We start from the raw sequence: 19668 nt of genomic DNA, 5'->3' as shown, positions 1-19668 counted from the left end.
AGGAGCTGCAAAGATCCATAACTCAGGTGCAAGAGTCTGTGGACGGTATAGCTATTATTCCTGCATTCCGCAGGTCTTTGTTGCGGACAGAAAGCGTAAAGTCCCTCTTGTTTGCCACAAACCACGTAGGGGACACAACAAACGTGTGAACGATTTACGTCAGATGAAACGGTTGAAAACATTGTGTGTAACCATTCCATTGCCACAATAAAACCTAAGGCTGCTCTGCAACCAAACAGAGAGTATGAGCTGTTTAGTAAAGAAGAACGGGCAGTCTGATGCCTAAAGCTGGTGGACGCATACCCAAAAACACTTGCAGATGTAATTGTTTGCCCAAAACATTTTCTCTGAAGCGTACAAAAATAATTTCTTACACTTGAGCAATGAGAGATTAAGATTCTGGGATTTAATGATATTTTTTTAAATTAGATGACTGATTGTTATGACCTTAAAGTAATTTAATATAGCTTGTGCAGACTAAAACGTTTGTGCAGTATTATTTATATTGTATTTCTGTCAATCTGGAGCCTGCAGGTATTTTGTCAATATCACTTTATTGCCGTATCAGCCTCCATGCATGTGCATGCATAAAGCCTGCCAATGCACCACATGTACTGTAGAGCGTGTTTGCATAACTGTATAAACAACATATGTAGGTTATGTATTGTCTGTGCTGCATGTGGTCGCCTGTTCTGCATTGAATCAAACCTTTACCGAAGGCAAAACGAGCAATTCTTCTCAGCTCACGGGCTAAATATTTAGTCTGCAGTATAAACACAGCAGCCTTCTAGGAATGCTCTGCTCACGAAGGAAAGCAATGCTTTCGCTGTGGAACTGATAAGATTACGAAAAGACAAAACTGGGGCCTTGTTCAAATGTACGACAGATAAGTTGTTGGGGAAATTAGCTTTGAGGACCTTCAATAAACCTAAACAAGTTTAGGGGGAAACAATGACAATTCTCTCAATTACTGCAATCAATATGCATGCTTTTTAACTAATTTCAATAATTTAATCAAGTAACAAGCCATTAGATATCTATCAAAAACATACACCCAACAGCCACATTATCAAGTGGTTAAAAAGCAAATCACTCAACCACAAACTCGATGCATTTAGAGATGTAGAAGAAGAGAAGGTGGCTTGAAGTTCAAACTGAGCATCAGAACAGGAAAGAAACCGGATTTAAAGGACTTTGAACCATGACATGGTCATCGGTGCCGCAGGAGCCGAGCTTAGTATTTGTAGAAACTGTTAGACCATTATCTGTTAACCATCTCTCAGGTTAATAGATAATGGTGCAAGAAAGGGGAAACTATCCAGGTTGTTTGTTTTGTGGACAAAAATTCCTTGCTGATGTCAGAGATCTGAGAAGAAGAGGTTGACAGGCTTCAGATTCTGGAAAGGCAACAGCAGCTCAGTTAACCTCTTGTTAAAACTGAGGTTTGCAGAAAACCATCTCTGAATGCACTACATGCTGAACCCTGAAGCAGGTGAGGTGCAGCAGCAGAAGGCCCCGCCGGATGCCACTCCTATAAGTAAAAAGAACAGAGTGGAGCATCCCATTGATGTCCCATTGATGTCCCAGCAGAGTCTGTCCACCAGCCTTTGTTTCACGTCTCCATGAACGTAAAGTGAACTTTATTTATATAGCACCTTTCACAGGATAAAAATTGCAAAGTGCTTCACAATAAAGCAACCATAAGACAACACAAAAATACATTATAAAAAGAAAAAAAAAACAGCATAAATGCAGCATCATATCATAAAATGAGTTAAGAACTAGATAAAAGCCAGTTGGTACAAGTGGGTCTTCAACTGCTTCTTAAAAGAATGAACAAGAGTCAAGACAGCGCAAAGATAAAGGAAACACATTCCACGTTGTGGGGGCCACTGCTTTAAAATACCGATCCCCTCTGGTCCTGAAATTAGTTTGTGGAACCATTAACAGTAAACTTCCTGACTGGTTTGGGGTGGTAGTTTGCCACCACCAACCAGCGCATTAGGCAGGGAACTCCTTGATAAAGACATTTTATTAACTTCAATACCTCCTCAAAGCTTTTTTTTTTTTTTACAAAAGTTAACAATCAAGTACAAAGACCCAGCACAAAGATGGATTGTAGTGACTGTAGATTAGGAACCAAGGTCACTATAGCGGTAGCATGGTCTTCCAAAGTTAGCTTTGCAGTTCAATGTTTCTGCAGTTACTGTGGCTGTGCCGCTGTTTGTTCACCAATTCTTTAAAATGATCTAACGTTTATCTACTAAACACCAGTAACTAAACTTAACTTTGCAAATGCTTTTGGTAGCCAAGTAGTAGAAAAGCTCTGACTGTTGTCTGCAAAATGAAAACAGGAAATGAGAAATGGTCAAACTTGGAGCTCTGGAACCTCAGTTCATGGTGCTATAACAATCGTATGATGATAATGCAATCTTGATAAAGATAAGCTCTCTTGAGTCTTTCCCTAACTTTCACAATTGAAAAGGCAACTGTGCTAAGCAGTTTTTTGGGTTTTTTTGTTTTGTTTTTGTTCTTGTAATCTGATGCTTCATTTGATGAAACATTTGCTTTATCCGGTGGGTTAAACCTTGGAGGTTTGCCCATCCACAACACACAGCAGGAACTCTTTTCCACACAGCTGGATCGGGTGTCACAACTTGGAAGGGAAGAGGAACCAAGAGGGGGGAGAAAAAGGAAAGAGACACAAGAAGGAGAGAGAGGTAGGACAAAAGGAAAGGAAGGACACATGGAATTAAAGAAAGGAAGGGAGGTAGGATACAAGGAACAGAAATTAGGAAAAGCGAGGGGGAGAACTTAAGGAAAGGAAATGGCACACCAGGCAGTAAGGGGTGAACGGGACATAAGGAAAGAAAGGAAGAAAATATAAAAGGAAGGAAGGGAGCAGGACACGAGGAAGAAGGGGGAGAAGAAAAGGAAGGAAGGATGGACACATGCAAGGAAGGGAGGTTGGATACAAATGAAGGGTGATAGGGAGGGAGGACATGAAGGAAAGGAGATAGGGAAGGAAGGAACAATACATCATTTAGTCAGTGGGATAGGAAATAAAGTCTGGAAATCCCAAATGTTTTTTTCTACTTTTTATTCACTTGCCTGTAAAATACTGAAATCAAATTCCAGACTGTTAAAAAACACCACAAAACATTTTTTTTAAATATCCGGCTCCGTTTCTCTGCAATTGATGCAATGCTTTGAAGGGCCTTCGGTGGGCTACCTTTTTAACAGTCTGTCTAAAAATAAATCCTTCAAAGTTATCTCCTCTTAGCTCGAACTAGTGTTTCGTCTGATTCGGAGTCTTCCGAAGTCTTAAGAGCCAAGTAAACACACTAAAACGCGCGGGGAAGGTTTCATGTTCCCGGGAGGGTTTCCATTTTCCAGACCGTATTGTTGAGGAGCCTTAACATGAGCCCCAGTGTTTGTGTTGATGTTCGACCGGTTAGAGGTGAAGAATGAAGAAGTAAGACGTGGAAGAAGGGACAGGAGGAGGAGGAGGAGGAGGAGGCGGGGGTCGACAGATCCATCTCTTCTCTTTTTCTATCTCTGGAATGCTGCTGGAATCCAAGCTTGCCTCCCCTTGTTGGCTCCACGCGCACTCCCAGCGCCTCGTATCATGCTACGGTGCGCACACACGCACCCGTTGCACTGGTTATTCCTCTAGTTGGGTCATTTTAACCATGAAATCATTGATTAACAGCTGGAACCGTGCAGCTGATACGGAGCTGAGCTCACACGCCTTGTGTTGGGGAGAGAGAGAGAGAGGGTTTGTCCATCTCTGGCACAAAGCTCTGCCTGACACAGAAAGCTTGACAATCGTTAAATTAATTTTAAAAGTAAAATTAATAGTCTACCTATAATTATACAAAGGATTTCTGCCTCTAAAACATCTTAAAACTGTCCTGACCCGTTGGGACAACACTTGTGTAAAACCGCCTTTTGCTGAAATTACAGCTGCAAATCTTTATGGATATGTTCCACAAAAACATTGAATGTCTAAATTTGTTTTGTGCAATTTTATGTAAAATGCATCAAACTCAGTCAGACTTGAAAGGAGAGCAACTGGGAACATACAATTTACAGTTTTGCCTCAACTCATAAAGTGAATTTAACTCTGAACTATGACTGAGTCGTCCTAAGTCATAAATTTATCGTTGCATAGTATTTCTGGCTATGTTTAACCAAAGTGAAGTTTAAAGTCTGCTTGTAGCCTCTAACAGTTTCCCTTCCAGAATGATCTTGTATACACCCCCCATCGATTCTTATGCTATACTCCAAAAAGGTTGAGTTTTCAGGAAAACTCTACTATAAATGTTTGCTGTGTCTCCTACATGGCTGGTGTTAAACAGCAAGTGTGCTAGGCCCTACCAAGAATTTTTGATTCAGTCCCAATATTTAAAGCAACACCAAGTAACTTTCAAGCAGTGTCCCCCCCTGGAGGACCTTTTTTTAAAATAACACTGTTGTAAACACATTGTGTTTCCATCCATCTTTTCTAATGTGCATTTTGAGGTATTGCATTAGCAAAGGTTGATGGAAGAGGCAGAATTCGCATTAACTTGCAAAAAAAAAAATTTAGGCTCACTTGACGTGGCCAGGACTGATCAGCTGTTTCTGCTGCTGGCGTCTTCCCAGATGTTCCCGTAACGCTCGAAAACAACAAGCAACAACAAGTACGTGTGGACCGACGAAGAGACTCCAGCATTTGTTAGTCTCATCCGTGGGGGGAAAAAATTCAACTTAACACATTCGTTAAAACCCCCCTTCATTATTTGCGGTCCAGGGTAGTTAGCAACTCCTACTTTGTTTACTGTTATTATTCACTACAAACCAGTAGATGGAAATATGTTCGATTAGCATTTTCTATTTTGCAACATTTTAAAACTTCACTCAAAATACTCATGAGATCTGGATGGAAACATGGCTACTGACTGCCCTCTGCATGCCCCTTACCCCACAGCTACAGTGCACTGTCACTCTCAAATGCTGGTGAAGATTCTCAGTCATCCAGGTCATGGTCATTCCAAAAAAAGTAAAAAACAAAGCAACTGGACTTGTTTTTCGTAGTTAAAGATGTTTCGCTTGCTCTCCAGGAAGCTTTCTCAATTTACAGCTACAGGATTAATTCCGGCCAATCATCACCTCAATTCTCACCATCATATGGGTGATCAAAACATTGTTCCTTTAAGCCAGGCCAATAACAACCCTAACAACTCCTCGTTACAGAGGAGTGGACCAGTTTTGGTCCAATCTGCTGGCTTAATTTCTTTAACGACCGGCCATTACTAAGGGGTGGACCTGTTTCGGTTGAATTTGCATGTTATCTAAGCCATTACAAGGCCTTTATTTGGACAGTAGTATAAAGCTTGCTACTCATCATTACTCCAGACTTTTTGAAATGAGAAAGCTTCCTGGTGAGGAAGCGAAACGTCTTCAACTACGGAAAACAAGTCCAGTTGCTTTGTTTTTTACTTTTTTTGGAAGTCACTCTCAAAGCAGCTGGAAGACGTATACCATGAGGAAATGTGTAAAAGCTGGGTAGTATTGTACATTATCTAATATACATAATGTAAACTAGTGAACGACACAGCCAGGGGCGTGTGGCAACGCCAATGGCCTGACATTGGGCTGCTGTAAAGCTTTTCATCTTACCACGAGACCGCCACCAGGTCGCGACATAGAAAGTTGCAAATGCGAGACACTAGGGGGAGATGACAGACCCTTAATTGTCTCATAAACGTCTTAGATTACAATGACAAGGACTGAGAAGAGGATATATTAGGGTAAAAATGTTCTGCTTTGAATTGTATTTTATATATAGCTTAAAAACATTTATTTCAGCCTGGTCTTGCAACTTTTAGTTGCATCCTTTGTCCAAAGCCGGCAACAAATAAATTGCTCATTACCAGGTCTCCGCAGAGCTGAACGGCATGCTGACAAGGCCTTCAGCGAGCTCCAGCTGATGGCGCTCCCATGTTTTCAGTGTAATTAAGTGAATTTTAATTTGACTACTTTGGGAGCACTCCAAGACAGTGCAGGGCGTTGAACCTTAAACCCCAGAAGCCAAGGGAACATAAACCAAGGGAAAAAAGAGTAAAAAGACTGTAATGTCACAGCTACAGTACCCATCTTGGTGCACTCGAACATGATTAATTTTCCACTCTGCATACCAATAAACAAAAATTTATAAAACTGGGGAAGCGTAAACAACGCATATTTAATAATCATGACAGGACATCTTTTTTTTACTTAATGCGCTTCAGTTTTTCCCCCTTAGAACCACATAAGATGCACTTTTAGACGTGTTAATATGCAAGGCAAGGAGAGAAGCACCTTTAAGCTCAGACATCCCAGCTGAACTCGTGCTGCCGAGTTATTCTGACATGCAAATGTTCCCTTAACTCCTACCGTGAATCAGCCTCCTGCATAACATTTTTATCCCGTAATGTCAGCGTAGGCATGAGAGATGTCGAAGGTGCAGTAAATGACGTTTTGTACTCTGCTTTGTCGCTATTTTCCAATCTATTTATGCTTTGAGCCGAAGTTCCTCACGTCTTGATTTTTTTTTTTTTTTCCATTGCCTAGAACTTGTGCCGACTGCGTCAGAGCCTTTCGACATATAAACTATCTCCTGATGCTTACGTTGGAGAAAGATGCTTTCTTTGTTCTCACTCCTACAGCCGGGGTCAGGCAGTTGTGTTTACATCAGCGCGCTGTTGCCGTGACAACAGACTGAGCCTAGCAGCCGGAGAGCTGGAGGAAGCCTGCAGACTCGGATGGAGAAATCCTTGAAAAATGAAATGAAACAGAAAGCGTGACGCATTTTCGTGTTTGGGGAACTGCTTTTTTTTTTTTCTTTCTTTTAAGCTCTTAAAAAGAACAGAACAGCCCTCATTTTGGAACATGATCCATTAGCGAGTGCTGTCTTTGGGCAATTTAAATGCCGAAAGTGCTTTTCTTTTAAAAAATTCTAATTGGGGGTTTTTTAGGCAACGGCAAATCCTTCTCGAATAATTTTAAAGCCTTAGCTGGACAATAATATCCAAGCATCCTTCAGTCTGAGACTTCTTCCACCGTATTCAGTTCTGTTGGCCCTTTCGGTAGCCGCCTGCCTCCACTGTCGGAGAGAAAGTGGAAAGATTTAATAACTCCATAAAGCCAAAAGCAACCCAAACACAGACACACGCTGCATGACTGCAGTAAGTCATTTCAGGACCTGTTAAATCTCCATTAACACGCAGCCTCCCTGCTAACCACAGCTAATACAACCCAGGTGTGTGAGTGTTTTCACCTTTTTTTTCCCCTTACATTCCCAAATCTCTCTTAACATCCCTCTGGTTCAAATTGCCCTTCCAAGAAAGTCCCCCTTTTTTCCCATGCTCTCACGTTAATCTGACATCTGTACCGATACAGGACCTCCTTTTAAATTGAGTCAGATTCTAGCAAACTGCTGCTCCCGGCCATCTTGCCTTCAGTCTAAACAAGAAGGCCGACACTTTCAGCCGGCTCGTCTCCGCACCAGATACAGCCATCCTTTTCACATCTTTCAGCCCCTAATCTTCATCTGAAATGTTTAAGAGCGAGATACAAAAACAGACCGATAAGATGGGGAAGTAAGGCACAACATCTGCTTCCTATTTAGCCGGTTTCTCAATAATGAGACGGAAAGATGATGAACAGTGACCACAGGCTTTTAAAGGCAATCTATGAACTCAGGATAGATGGTGCCTCAGTCTGAAGTCCTCTCTGTTCCCTACTGGATTATTCACCCAGAATTACTCTGCATGTGGCTCCATCCATCTTTGAACGGCTTCCCTGTTCTTGCTGAAGACAAGCCTCCCCTCGGCATGATGCTGCCATCGCCATCTGTTACCATAGATGTAGTTTTAAACGGGGAGATATGCAGTTAGTTTTCCAGCATACATAGCTTTTTGCTAACAGGCCAAAAAGTTTTTTTGCCTGTTAAAGTGGAGTTTTTCCTCTCCACAGTCGTCCCATCCTTGCCCAATATAAGGGGTTGCACTAAGATTCCACCTTTTTCATAACTCCATCTTGCGATCAGGCCCGTACTAAGACAATGTGGTGCCCCTGGGCACTATACCTCAAAGGCCCCCCATCAGACATAATCAAGGGGATTTCTGTAATGTAATTTACTATTTACTAACTTACACAACTACATGTAGGCATATGAGCAGTGAGCAATATTCAAACATCTCATTTTAAAATGTTGAAATCAAAAAAATCTTGATTTATTTATCATTTATTATTGTGACATCAGTGTTCACAAAACGAATAATGCATGGTCTTTCAACAATTTCAAGTAAATAATATAGCAATTTATGAAAAATATATTTTTAAAGCATGTCATGTGGTGCCCCCCCCCCCCAATGGTTGGTGCCCCTAGGCACTGGTCCACTGGCCCTTATGGATAATCCGGCCCTGTTGCAATGCTCCGAATCTTGTTTTCAATTGCCTCCTAACTAGATTAAATCAGCATTTATTTTATTGGACTTGATGTAAAGATGGCGGCGTTGAAATTAATCATGATGGGAATGAATAGGAGATCCGTTTCCTCCAATACGAAGTGACCCAAAATGGTGATCTGACACTGTGTAAACATACAGTGCTCCCTGTCTTTCCATGAAAGGCATAGTGGACAATAGCTGTTTGGGGAAAATGAAGCTCCTCCAGAGGGGGTCTGCATTGATCAACAGATGATTGAGCATGCTCTTGATGGGGTAAAAAAAATTGATCGCAAGATAAGAGTTAATCCCAAAAAATCCTCTGCTGAAATTAGGCTTCCCCTCCTTTCTCACACACACACACAGGTGCCCTCTTGAACACACACTCACGGATGTTCTGGGAATGCACACTGCAGGGGAGAATATGATCCCTGCTTGGAAATGACGCCGTTCCCTCAAACAGTGCAAGTACACACTGTCATGTTGGTGCACGGACGTGCGATGCTGTTTATGCACATTTGTCTCACCGCGTACGTGTTGTTGACAGTACCAACAACTGCACTCTTCAGGACTTGACATCATGAGAACCCTAAGCAAACGCGTCGCCTTGCCGTACGGGTCCCCCCGTTAACTGGAAAAGGCCGTTAAAGAGCCGCGAGGCGAAGGCTTTTTTTATCCAAACAAGGTTTAAATGTTTGAGGCTTGTAAAAGACTCAAACAAACCAGGATTAAATGGCTGCGCTCCTCTCTTCCAGTCCGCTGCGTTTCAAACAGTTTTGTTTGGCCTGGGCACTGTGAAGTACGCGCTGGCTGCAGCTGGTATCGGCGATTTTTATTGTTTTTGGAAGACACTTATGACACGGGGAGGCTGAGAAGACGGATGTGTGCAGCTGTGACTCGCCACAATGCAGCCCACCCACACATTGACACAATGAATTATTTCAGTGTATATGTTTGAGTGTGTGAGGCAGTAAAGATACCCTTACATTTTTCCTTTAATAGCCTGGTATATGTTTGGAAAGCTTACTGCTGCCCTCTCTTGGTAAAAAAACTCATTACATTTCCTGAGCATCCTGAGGGAAAATCTCAGATTTTGGAGCTATCAAAACATACATAACACAATTATAGCAAATGGATACATCATATATTGGCCTTTTTACATACTTTAAAGTAGATTTAAAAAGCAATAATTTAGACCCCTGACCTCTCTGTACTATATTGATGTCATCTAATTATAAAATGCTGACAGCACATCGGTATGTTTGGCTCAAAGACTGTTTATGTGACCAAAAAGAGACCTTTTAACAGGATTATGTTGATTGGACGAGTGACCACTTATTGGCAGAGCATAATGGAGGCGGTAGGTGGAAGCAAACAAGTGAGGTGCGCAGATTGGTCTGCAAACGCACAAAGAAAAAGTCCTTTTGTGAACTATTTTAACCTCAGGAGTATGATGCAATTGAAGTCTTAACTCTAAGTGAAGAAAAACAACGAGCCTAAGGAGGGAGGACACAAACAGCCAATGCCATTACTAGCTTGAATATATAGGAAGTCAACACCTAGGCCACAGAGGTGACCACAGAAATGTTTTGGGGATTTAACGTTTCTCCAGTAAAAAAAAAAAAAAAAAAAGCTTCCCTTTACAGCCGTTTGTCAGTACAAAAATCACTGCTGTTGCCCACAGAGAATGTAAAATTAATACCCACTCCATCCAAACAAGCCTCCTGCATGTTTAGCTAGGATATACAGCTTTGGCTAATTTTTTTTTTTTCCTCCATGTCTGAGCCAAAGGAAGAAGTGCGTTTGATTGCAATTGGACATATGATTGCACTGTTAGCTTAAAAGTGACTGGGCTAAAAAAAAAAAAAACTGTTTTGGTGAGCAAAATGGCAGCTTTCTAAGTGGTGTGACTGATGAGATCTATAGAATAAAACGTTTCAGAGCTCTATAACTAAAGACCAATTAAACCATGAGTGTAATACCGACTGAATTGTTTGGTTTGCACGGCCACTGCAAAGCTCCCTAATATTAAATAAGCTATTCTGTTGCCAGTTGTTGGGAGGAACTGTTGTCATTGGAGTAACAATGCTGATCGGAACCGGGGCAGAATTACAACAGTTTTTGTTTTAGTTTTGTATCACAGCTTTAGACTTGATTTGCTATTGTGTGTTTTTAAATGTTCTAATAGGGTGCTCATTTGTTAGGTCTCCAAGTGACGGCTCTGTGATGAGTTGGAGGAAGTCAAGAGAAATGTCAACAATGACATTTCTCTTGACTTCGTCAACATGGAGGGAGGCACAAGTACAAACTTGACTCCTTCTTGACTTTTGGCTCGAGTCCCAAATTGCAATATTGGGGCATTGAGGACAGAAGAAGGGGCTTGCCCATGGTGCCATTGATTCAAGAACTGCCACCGCAACCACATCCATTTTGACATATTTCTGAAATTTACAATTATTTTTGTTTTTGCTCATTTTCATAACGATTGTTCTCCCACTATGCCACACAAAGAGGCCCTGAAATAGGCTTACGTTTACCTAGATGTTGACAGTAAGGTTAAGGTGTTAACTAATACTTTTTCTGTTTTGACAAAAAAGGATGAAATTGATGGAAAAACTGACTATGAACAGTGTTTCATATTTGTATCCATGTTTCCTCTGAGAAAAAGGGTTCTAATACAATAAAATACAAGTATGCCTAAAACAACCAAGTAAACCAGTAACAGCTTTAAATATTGACGCAAATCTAAATTTTAAAAGGCCAAGATGCAAAACAAAATTTGCATTTCCAACTTTGAGAAGATCGAAGGTTTTCAGTGTGACGTCTAGATTGTCTCCCTCAGTTTAGATGTGGTTTGTTTAAAAGCTTGTAAAATTGGTCCATTGAGGGTGGCTGTATCTAATATGAACACCAGGCGGTCCTTTATGCTACACATTTTTCTTTTAGGGCTCAAATTAATTAACATTGATTTCTGTACAAAGTTTAGTGCAACCTCATCATCCTTGCATACGTCAAGCCACTAAACGCATGTTACAGTAATATAAAATGTGAAAATCATAAGGTTTCAAAACTAAGTTGTCTACGTATTATTTTGGGTCAGCTGAAGAAAATTTCAATTCTTTTAGGGCTACGTTTTGAAACTAAAACAATTTTTTTTTAAAAAGGCAGTTTATTGAAATCAGTTCAGAACAAAGTACAAATTTCCCCAAAACTCTCCACTAGATGGCTCGCAAGCAGCTTGAAACTGACCACTTGTCATGTTGCTCACTGATTCCTGTTGTACTGCTATCAGCGCTTTGCTTTGAGCTGTAAAGTTGCTGTGAGTTGAATTTCAACCCAACACAAACCGGACCCTACAGTATGTTTTACTGTATGCATAAACCGGCATCTCCTTCAACCACTCGCATTTAACTATGAGCCACTATGTCTTTCTCTGCTTCACTCCTGCAACTTGAGCGTGTCAATCCATTCCTCTGGTGAACTATTTTCTATTTATAGCTGCAGAACTCCGGCCTCTCTCTCTCTCTCTCTCTCTCTCTCTCTGTTTTACTTCCTTACTTTGTGGCAGTTCTGTGGGGGTGGCAGAAGAGGTGAGGAAAGGTCAGTCATGTCCTCAACTTAAAATCTGCTTTCTTACCCAAATCTAGAGATGGACTGATTCTTACGCTTTAGATTTTGTTTTCAGTCGATCTGCGATCTGCCAGTCCCGAGAGTTGTGCTTAGTGTCTGAGTGATGTATCTCTGCAGTCCTGCGAAGGACCTCACCGTTTAAGTCAGGTGTGTTGAAGCAGAGACGCGTCTAAAAGTTCCCTAGAGAGACACCCTTCCTCCTTGCATCTAGAGATGCTGCGTAAAGAGGAAAGGCCCAAGAGCATCTGTGTGTTCAGACCGTGTGAAACGTTAGCTTAAATGCTGTATTATTGGCGAAAAGAGGCTGGAAAAGGAAGTACTGAAAAGAGGTAACCAGTAAGAGGACAATGTCTCAAACTCTTGGCTCAGAGGAGCAGCTAAGAGGTCTGTGGGGACTCTGGAGGAACTGCAGGAATCCGCTGCTCAGGTGGAAGAATCCAGTGAAACGGCTATTAGTCGTCCTCTCCACAAATATGATCTTTTATTTTTTTTTTTACTGTTTTGTTGTAAATCTTCCAGGTTGACTGTAGCGTGATATCTCAAATGATCGTCATTCGGTCGATACCGCCTCAGTTACTTCCGGCCAAAATGAGAGACCCGCTTTTCGCTGCAGAGTATGCCTCACATTTTGGTGGAGCAGAGTGTGCGTGTGTTTGTGAAATTGTTTCAAAGAGTGGCGTGTCTTTTTAAAGTCAGTGTTACTGCGAGTGCTGGACTGTAAGGCAGACTTGGCGTCCCATCAGGGCCATTAGTTAGACCAGGGGTGTCAAACTCATTTTGGTTTAGGGGCCGCATTCAGCTTTATCTGATCTCAAGAGGGCCACACGAGTAAACTCATTGCAAGATTGAATAGAACTAATAAAAGTGGACTTGTTGTTGATTTTAATAATAACCTCAGCGTTTTTAAGTATGTGCAATTTCAACAATACTTTTACTCAGTTAAACATTTACTTGTGCATTATGCATAACAACTGATCACAGTGATTGGACAATGTTGAAAAACATTTATTCACATTTTTTGGAACTTAAAAACACTGTCCTGCATGACAAAATACATCAAACAGATAAAAATTAAGAAATGATTTAAATTTTTCCACACCTGAAGCTTAATCTGCTAATTAAAACACAGTGCCCCTCGTGGACAATATAGGAACTGCAGATTTTCAATTAAACGAAGTACATGTTTTTTTTAATTGTTTTATCATTCTCTTCCTTTTATCTCCTTCTTTCACCTTTTGTTTTTTTTCTTCTCATTCTTCCTTTCCTCTCCTACTTTCCCATTGTAGTGTCCATATCATTTGAGATATCCCCCACATGAATTATAACTATTCATATTCATAAATCAAGCGGAGCACTATGGCAAAAGCAGTACTGCTCCACTTGTGAAAGTCAAATCTGATGAGCTCTTTTTGGCATTAAGACAACAATTCTTATTGCAATTTTTTTTTTTTTTTTTTTATAATGATAATGCATTTAGCCACAGGGTCGGACTAAATTGTTCGGCGGGCCAGATCCGGCCCACGGGCCGTATGTTTGACACCCCTGAGTTAGACGGTTTACGCACATTTGAACAACCGTTTCAGCTGAATTCCAGGTGACTTATTCAGAGGCAGCGGTCATTCCGGTAATTGTAAGCATCTCCTGGATAACGGCTTATCACTGAACGCGATGCTGAGTTACTTTCCACGTAGCAAAATATCGATTTGAAGTTCAAACAATTTTTGATTGAAACATCTTACAAATAATACGTAAAGAAATCTAAACTTGCTGGAGTTATTTCTAGGTAATCCATAGTAAGCACGCAGTATGAAGAAGTGAATAATTCACAGCGCGGCGCAGTCACGGAGACGGATGACTCGCTTTGGCGAGCCCTGAAAGGAAAGCAGCAACACGGTGTTCAAACTTGCTGCAAACCTTGAATGATTTCCCTTCAGATTTACAATGATGTGCTATGCCATATTAGTCTCTGACAAAAAGAAAATCTCAAACTACATTAAGATCTGTGATTGTGACATGACAAAACCCTCGAGGCTCTGTGTGTGTACTCATTGAGCCAAGACAAATAAAATTCCTGAAAGCTTCTTACCGAGATAACAGGAGGAATGTGAACACGTCTTCACTAAGGTTTTTGTTGAGCGCTTGTTTGAATGATTAAACTTATTGATATGGCGGTGGCTGCTGAGACAGAACTAAGGTTATATTGCTGCGATCTCTCAGGACAATCTCTGAAAGGGTGAAACTTCAACGTTGCACGTTTTAACACTCTGCCATGAGTCCGACTTTACTGAGTTTTTAGCTCCCCCGAGACCAAAAATGCAGCTCAAGTTGTTGGCAGGCATGTCTATAAAATTGACAAAGGAGGAAAGTGAGCTTCTTTTGAGAAAAAATAAAGCCATGCGAAAAGGAGAGGAAGCCATCAGGGGGTCACTCAGTCAGTAGCCAGCCCCGGGGCATGGGCAAAAAAGCTCCAACCTGGAATTCCAAATAAATAATTCCCAAACGCAACCCCCCCTCCCCTGTATCATGCTGAAAGAGGCCCAGGCATGCTAACAAAGCAGCACAAGATGGTGCCCAAGCAAAATGCCCAATTAGTCTAAATTTATGATGCATTCGCACTAGTTTTTTTAAATTTATATAATCAACAGTCCTACTTATTTTGACAGGAAGAGACTTAAACACAATTCTCAAAGCTTAGCCATTAGAGTGACCCGAATTCTCTTGACTAATAACTTTACCTAATACAGCGTAAAGCAGTTTTATGCATTAAAATGCATGCATCCCATATTTCCTTTTAGTTCAGGGTTGTAACTCATTAATTTCATTGGCCACGTTTCAATATGTAAATTAATAAGAAGATAAGATTCTAAAAGAGACCTCTTTCGTTCCACAACGGGGAAATCTGGGCATGGCAATAGGGGGGGGGGGGGGGGGGGGCGGGAAATGTCTCTGGTATCATGTTTTTTAAATCACAACTATGCCAGTATCACAATGTCTGCTCAAAACTGTATGGATAGCCTCAAGTCTCAAGTTTTTAAGTTCATAAAGTGAAGATTTATTTAGTGATGTATATTTACTGAGGTGAAGGAGGTCAGGAGAAATGTCATCTGGGATTCACCACATTGGCAAATCGCTGCTTGTTGCAAAAACTGTGATGTTATACCCCGGCATTCTGACAGCAGAATTCACATTGTAATTCCTGCTCTCAAACATCCTCCTTCGTTTGTCTTAGAGAAAAGTTGAGAACTACTTGAAGCTTCCTTTTCATGACAAAACATACAGAAGGACTTTATTGCTTTTAGACGATGTTTGGTAGCTGTTTTGTATTGAGGAGAAGACACAAGAAAAGTAAAAACCAAATAACAATTGCATGTTTTGGTGGATTCAAATTCAAATCCATAAAAATCGTCTGTGTTTTCTGTAAAAAGCATTTTTGGAGAAAAGATTATTTTTATCCAGGTCCAGCTCAGATGATGCGTCATTCATGCACTCACTGTCTGTAACATAGGGAGTTGTTACAAAGCTACCTTTGCTCTCAAAAAGTGGTTTTAAGATATATTGGCCTTAAGAAATGATGAAAAGGCCTATCATGATTTTGTGTGTTTCATTTTTTGGAATATTTAAAGGCTATTTGGCTAAAAAGAATGATGAGATTAGCTTTTTTTTATCAAAAGACATGCAACAAAATCATGGCACTTCAGTCAAATGGATGGGCATAGATAGAAGTAATTACACTAAAGAGACTAAAACGGTTATTGGAATATCTAACCTGATCCACCTGGCAAATACAGCTAATACGGATAAATAAATATGCGGATGGAGTGGAATGTCCTTCACTCGACTTTTTTCAAATGAAGCCTCATGGATCATAATAAAGCAGAGCAGATAAAATCAAGAACAAATTTTCATATCATTCTTTTGGGCTCATTTCTGAGAAATGGGACAGGATATGAGCTGAAAGTATTTCTTTGATATGCACACGCAAACACACTCACTGTAACAAAACCTGCAGCATGAAAAGCTTTGAACATTGCTTGTGTTTTTTTTTTTTTTTTTTTTTTCCCCCCAACTATAATTTAGCGAATGATTAACCAGAAAGCCATCGCACGGTGTGTACTTGCATCAAATATGTGCCCGCACACTGTTGGTTAATTGCTTGGTATGTAGACGCTCGAAGTCTTTGTTTTAACAGGCAATTGAAAGTCAATGACTGAAGCCTTATAAAGACCATTTAAGCATGTATAGCTTGCTAAACCTGTGCTGCAACCATTTAAAAACACAATTATCGTTATATGTAGACATACGTTTTAGTGTTCTCTCATAAACAAGAACTGCGTTTGGCTCAATAATTTACCTTTAAATGTATTGGCACCTCTCTGTAGAAATGTGTGACAAGTCTTAAAATGAATTTATCTCTTACAATTTGCCCATTTATTTTCTAGAATTATTCAGATAAAAGAAACAATGACTTTTTTTTTTTAAGCCCTTAAATACATTTTGTTGTGTACTTGGAGTCTCCAGTAATGCAGAACGTTTGAATGTAGTCTATTCAGGAGTTGCATAGAAATCTTTATATCCTTTTTGGGTAATTTGTTTCATGCCGTTCAGTTTTCTCTACTGTTTGCAGTATTTGCTGCAGTACTGCTAAAAAAAGTCTTGGAGGTCTGGCTAAAATGTTTTGCAAATCACACTTTTGTATATCTCTGAGCGCTTTTTTCAGTCCAAGCTGAAGGATAATTGTTTTATGGTTTATCACGCCATCCCCCAGCATCCTACAAAAATGGCCAAATGGCGTGGATCTCTCTGCAACCTAGTGGGGGGCCAGGTGCTAAGTGCCTCCTTTAGATTTAAAGAGACGGCGCCAAAATGAGTTGCTCTCAGACGCACCTCAGAACAGGCGTGTAAAGGGGGAATATGGGGGTAAATTAACAAGGAATTCACACCAAACCATTACAGTTCCACTTTATATGGACCATAAATGAAATATTTCAATGTGAAAAGGAAGAACCTAAAATCATGATATGTCCCCCTTTAATTTAGGATCTGATGGATTTTAAGACTTCATGAAGCCATACAGTTTAACAAGATTCCCAGGTCCTTTGGAAGATCACTAAGAACAAGTAAATAGTCACTTTTTGCTGCCATTTCCTGACTTGTGAAGATACATCTACCTACGTTGAATGGCATGTTCACTTGTCTTTCCCATTTTGAAATATGTTAGAGAAATAAGCCTCTGTGTCACGTATCATACCTACATCCCAGGGTAACATTAAATATTAGCACTACCAAGAAGCTTAAATCAGAAAAAATATTAAGTATTGAAATAAACGCAAATTAACAGAGGGTTTTTGAGAGTTTTCTCACTGAAAAGCTTTGTAGTTAATCCTTAAGATCAGTTAAACAAACAAATACAGTGGCATGCTAAACCCGTACCCATCCAGAACTCGTATGGGCTGATGTCCTTGTTCGGTTACCTGTTAAACTTAAAAAAAAACAGATTTTAGGTTTTTTGTTCTCTCATAATGTAATGTCACCTTAAAACCAAGGTATGTACTGAACTGTGATTTTGCTGTAGCTACCACTTCACCCTTTTACCTGTAGTGGTATTATTTTTAAATATATGCTTACTCATTATAATCTGTGTAGTTAAAGCAACCTCAAAATTGCCTCATTTGTTCTTTTTTTTCATAAAAAAACAGGCCAAAGACAAAACATTAGTATTTGCTATAAACAGTTTTACTACTATATAATTCATCTAAGGGGGGTAATATGATTGACATATTCCCTACCTAAAAGGTCAGTGTAACCTTTTTAACATTTTTTTAACCTTTTTTTTTTTTAAGATGGGTTAAAGTTATTTTAGGAGCCTTGGTGCATTTTGTGCATTCAGAAACTAAACTAAAATACAATTTTTCCTAATGCAGATCGACACCATCGTGTTGCATTTTTAATTGTGTGACCTCAAGTTTAAATGTGCTCACTACATTGTTTGGCATATTGCAATACCAATATTTCAATTACTAATCTAGCAAATAACTGTGTGGAGTTATTTGGCTGACTGTGTTTCAAGGTGTCCGAACCTTACAAGGCAACGCCAAGCCACGATGTAAAGAGGCGCATGAAAAGATTTTACAAATGAAGTATTTGCGTGGTGATTAACCCGATCAATCATTTTGCCAGAGTTAATCTTTTCCTAGATTAGTCTAAGTGTGTTTTGAGATGTTACGAAACGTTTTCACTCAGTGCGAGTATCATATCAGCACAGTTTATGCACGGCCTCAGATGACTGCGCGATATCCGTGCACCCCCCCTCTGGCCCGCGACAAACCAGATTAGGGAGAACATTAGCGAACATTAGGATCCGTGTAACACACACACAGAAAATACACATGAGGATGGACGTTTAGCTTTTAGACAAGAAGGTTTCACAGTTGGATCATCCCCCTACCGGTTTTGGATTCTCTCCCGAGCACCCATGAGCGCATTCATCGACACAAAAAGTAACTCAACACTGCTGATTTTTGAACCGAAGGAGAGGTTTAATCTGCAACAGACAGACAGATTCTGGCTACGGAAATTAATGTTTACTTTTCAGCCGTCTCTATTTCAGGCCGCTCGCTTTTTGCCTCATTGTTGAGAAAACATCCCAGAGGAGATGTGAGCTCGCTCCGAACCAAAACAGTGCCAAACAAACCCTGCTGTTTCATATGGTTCCTTTCAGCAGCGTATCGTGGAAACTTGTCAAGAAACGGCCCAGCGAGGGATCGAGTTACTGAGCACCAATGAGACGAGCCATGAAACATATTTTCCTGCACATTTTACAACATATTTAGAGTCATTCTCAGATGCCATCATCTTTGATTGGCTTCAAAACAGCATGTGTGTTTATTAAGCTATTTAATTTCTCTGATTAACTCATGGGCAAAAATATGAGGCTGCTGTTGAGCTAAATTGGCCAGATTTCTCAAATTAAACCCAGGGACACGTCCAGGTCACAAATGAAAATAAAAATAAATTTGTTGTGATGGATTTAAGGGATTAAGCGGGTCAGAAAATGGATGGATGGATTTAAGGTACTGGGGCTGGGGGGACAGCGGGATCACCTATTCTTCTGCAACTCTGTCTGTTATGCAAACTAGCTGTTCTTGTGCGAAACATTTTGGCCTCATTCATAAAACGCTGAAATGTGGGACATATCGGGGACATGTCGTCCAAAACGGGGACGGTTCCCTGAAATCGTGGCTGTCTGGGCGTCCCTTGTTAAACCAGCAACTTCTCCAACCTCTAAGAGTTAATGCTTCTTCAGGCGGCTTAGCTACCAATTATGCTAAGCTAACACCCGTGCATCGCCTCTTTTTGATCCATTTGCTGTTGGCAAACGAAAAATTTAAATGCACAATCACCACCACCTCACTATTCATTTAGATATAATATATTAGGAGAAAGATTGCTATGGCAGCTTTGTTGTAGCATTGTATACTTTATTGAAAAAAAACCTAGATCTAAGTAGGGTGAGCAGGCAATATGTATTATACCATACTGGGAAGAGTTTATCTAGCAGATGTCA

The 19668-nt window shown here is 40.3% G+C and overlaps 2 protein-coding genes across 6 annotated transcripts in view; one reads left to right on the top strand and one right to left on the bottom strand.

Moving 5' to 3' along the window:
- Window positions 1-19668, top strand: part of LOC105921538 (MSL complex subunit 3) — a 227694-nt gene that overhangs the window by 184921 nt on the left and 23105 nt on the right. Inside the window, exon 1 of one of the 5 annotated variants that reach the window (XM_036128049.1) lies at window positions 12027-12064. The exons of the other annotated variants lie outside the window; for them this stretch is intronic. The gene's annotated coding sequence lies outside the window, so the exon portion shown is untranslated. Of the gene's footprint in view, window positions 1-12026; window positions 12065-19668 lie in introns of those variants that run through there. 5 annotated transcript variants of the gene reach the window in all.
- LOC105921529 (rho GTPase-activating protein 6) overlaps window positions 1-19668 on the bottom strand; it is an 86533-nt gene that overhangs the window by 56831 nt on the left and 10034 nt on the right. The gene's annotated exons all lie outside the window — the stretch shown is intronic.

The sequence above is a fragment of the Fundulus heteroclitus genome, chromosome 24 (assembly GCF_011125445.2).
Source record: "Fundulus heteroclitus isolate FHET01 chromosome 24, MU-UCD_Fhet_4.1, whole genome shotgun sequence".
Lineage (NCBI taxonomy): Eukaryota > Metazoa > Chordata > Actinopteri > Cyprinodontiformes > Fundulidae > Fundulus > Fundulus heteroclitus.
Note: the sequence above shows the minus strand (reverse complement) of the source record. Positions and strands in the feature narration are given on the sequence as shown.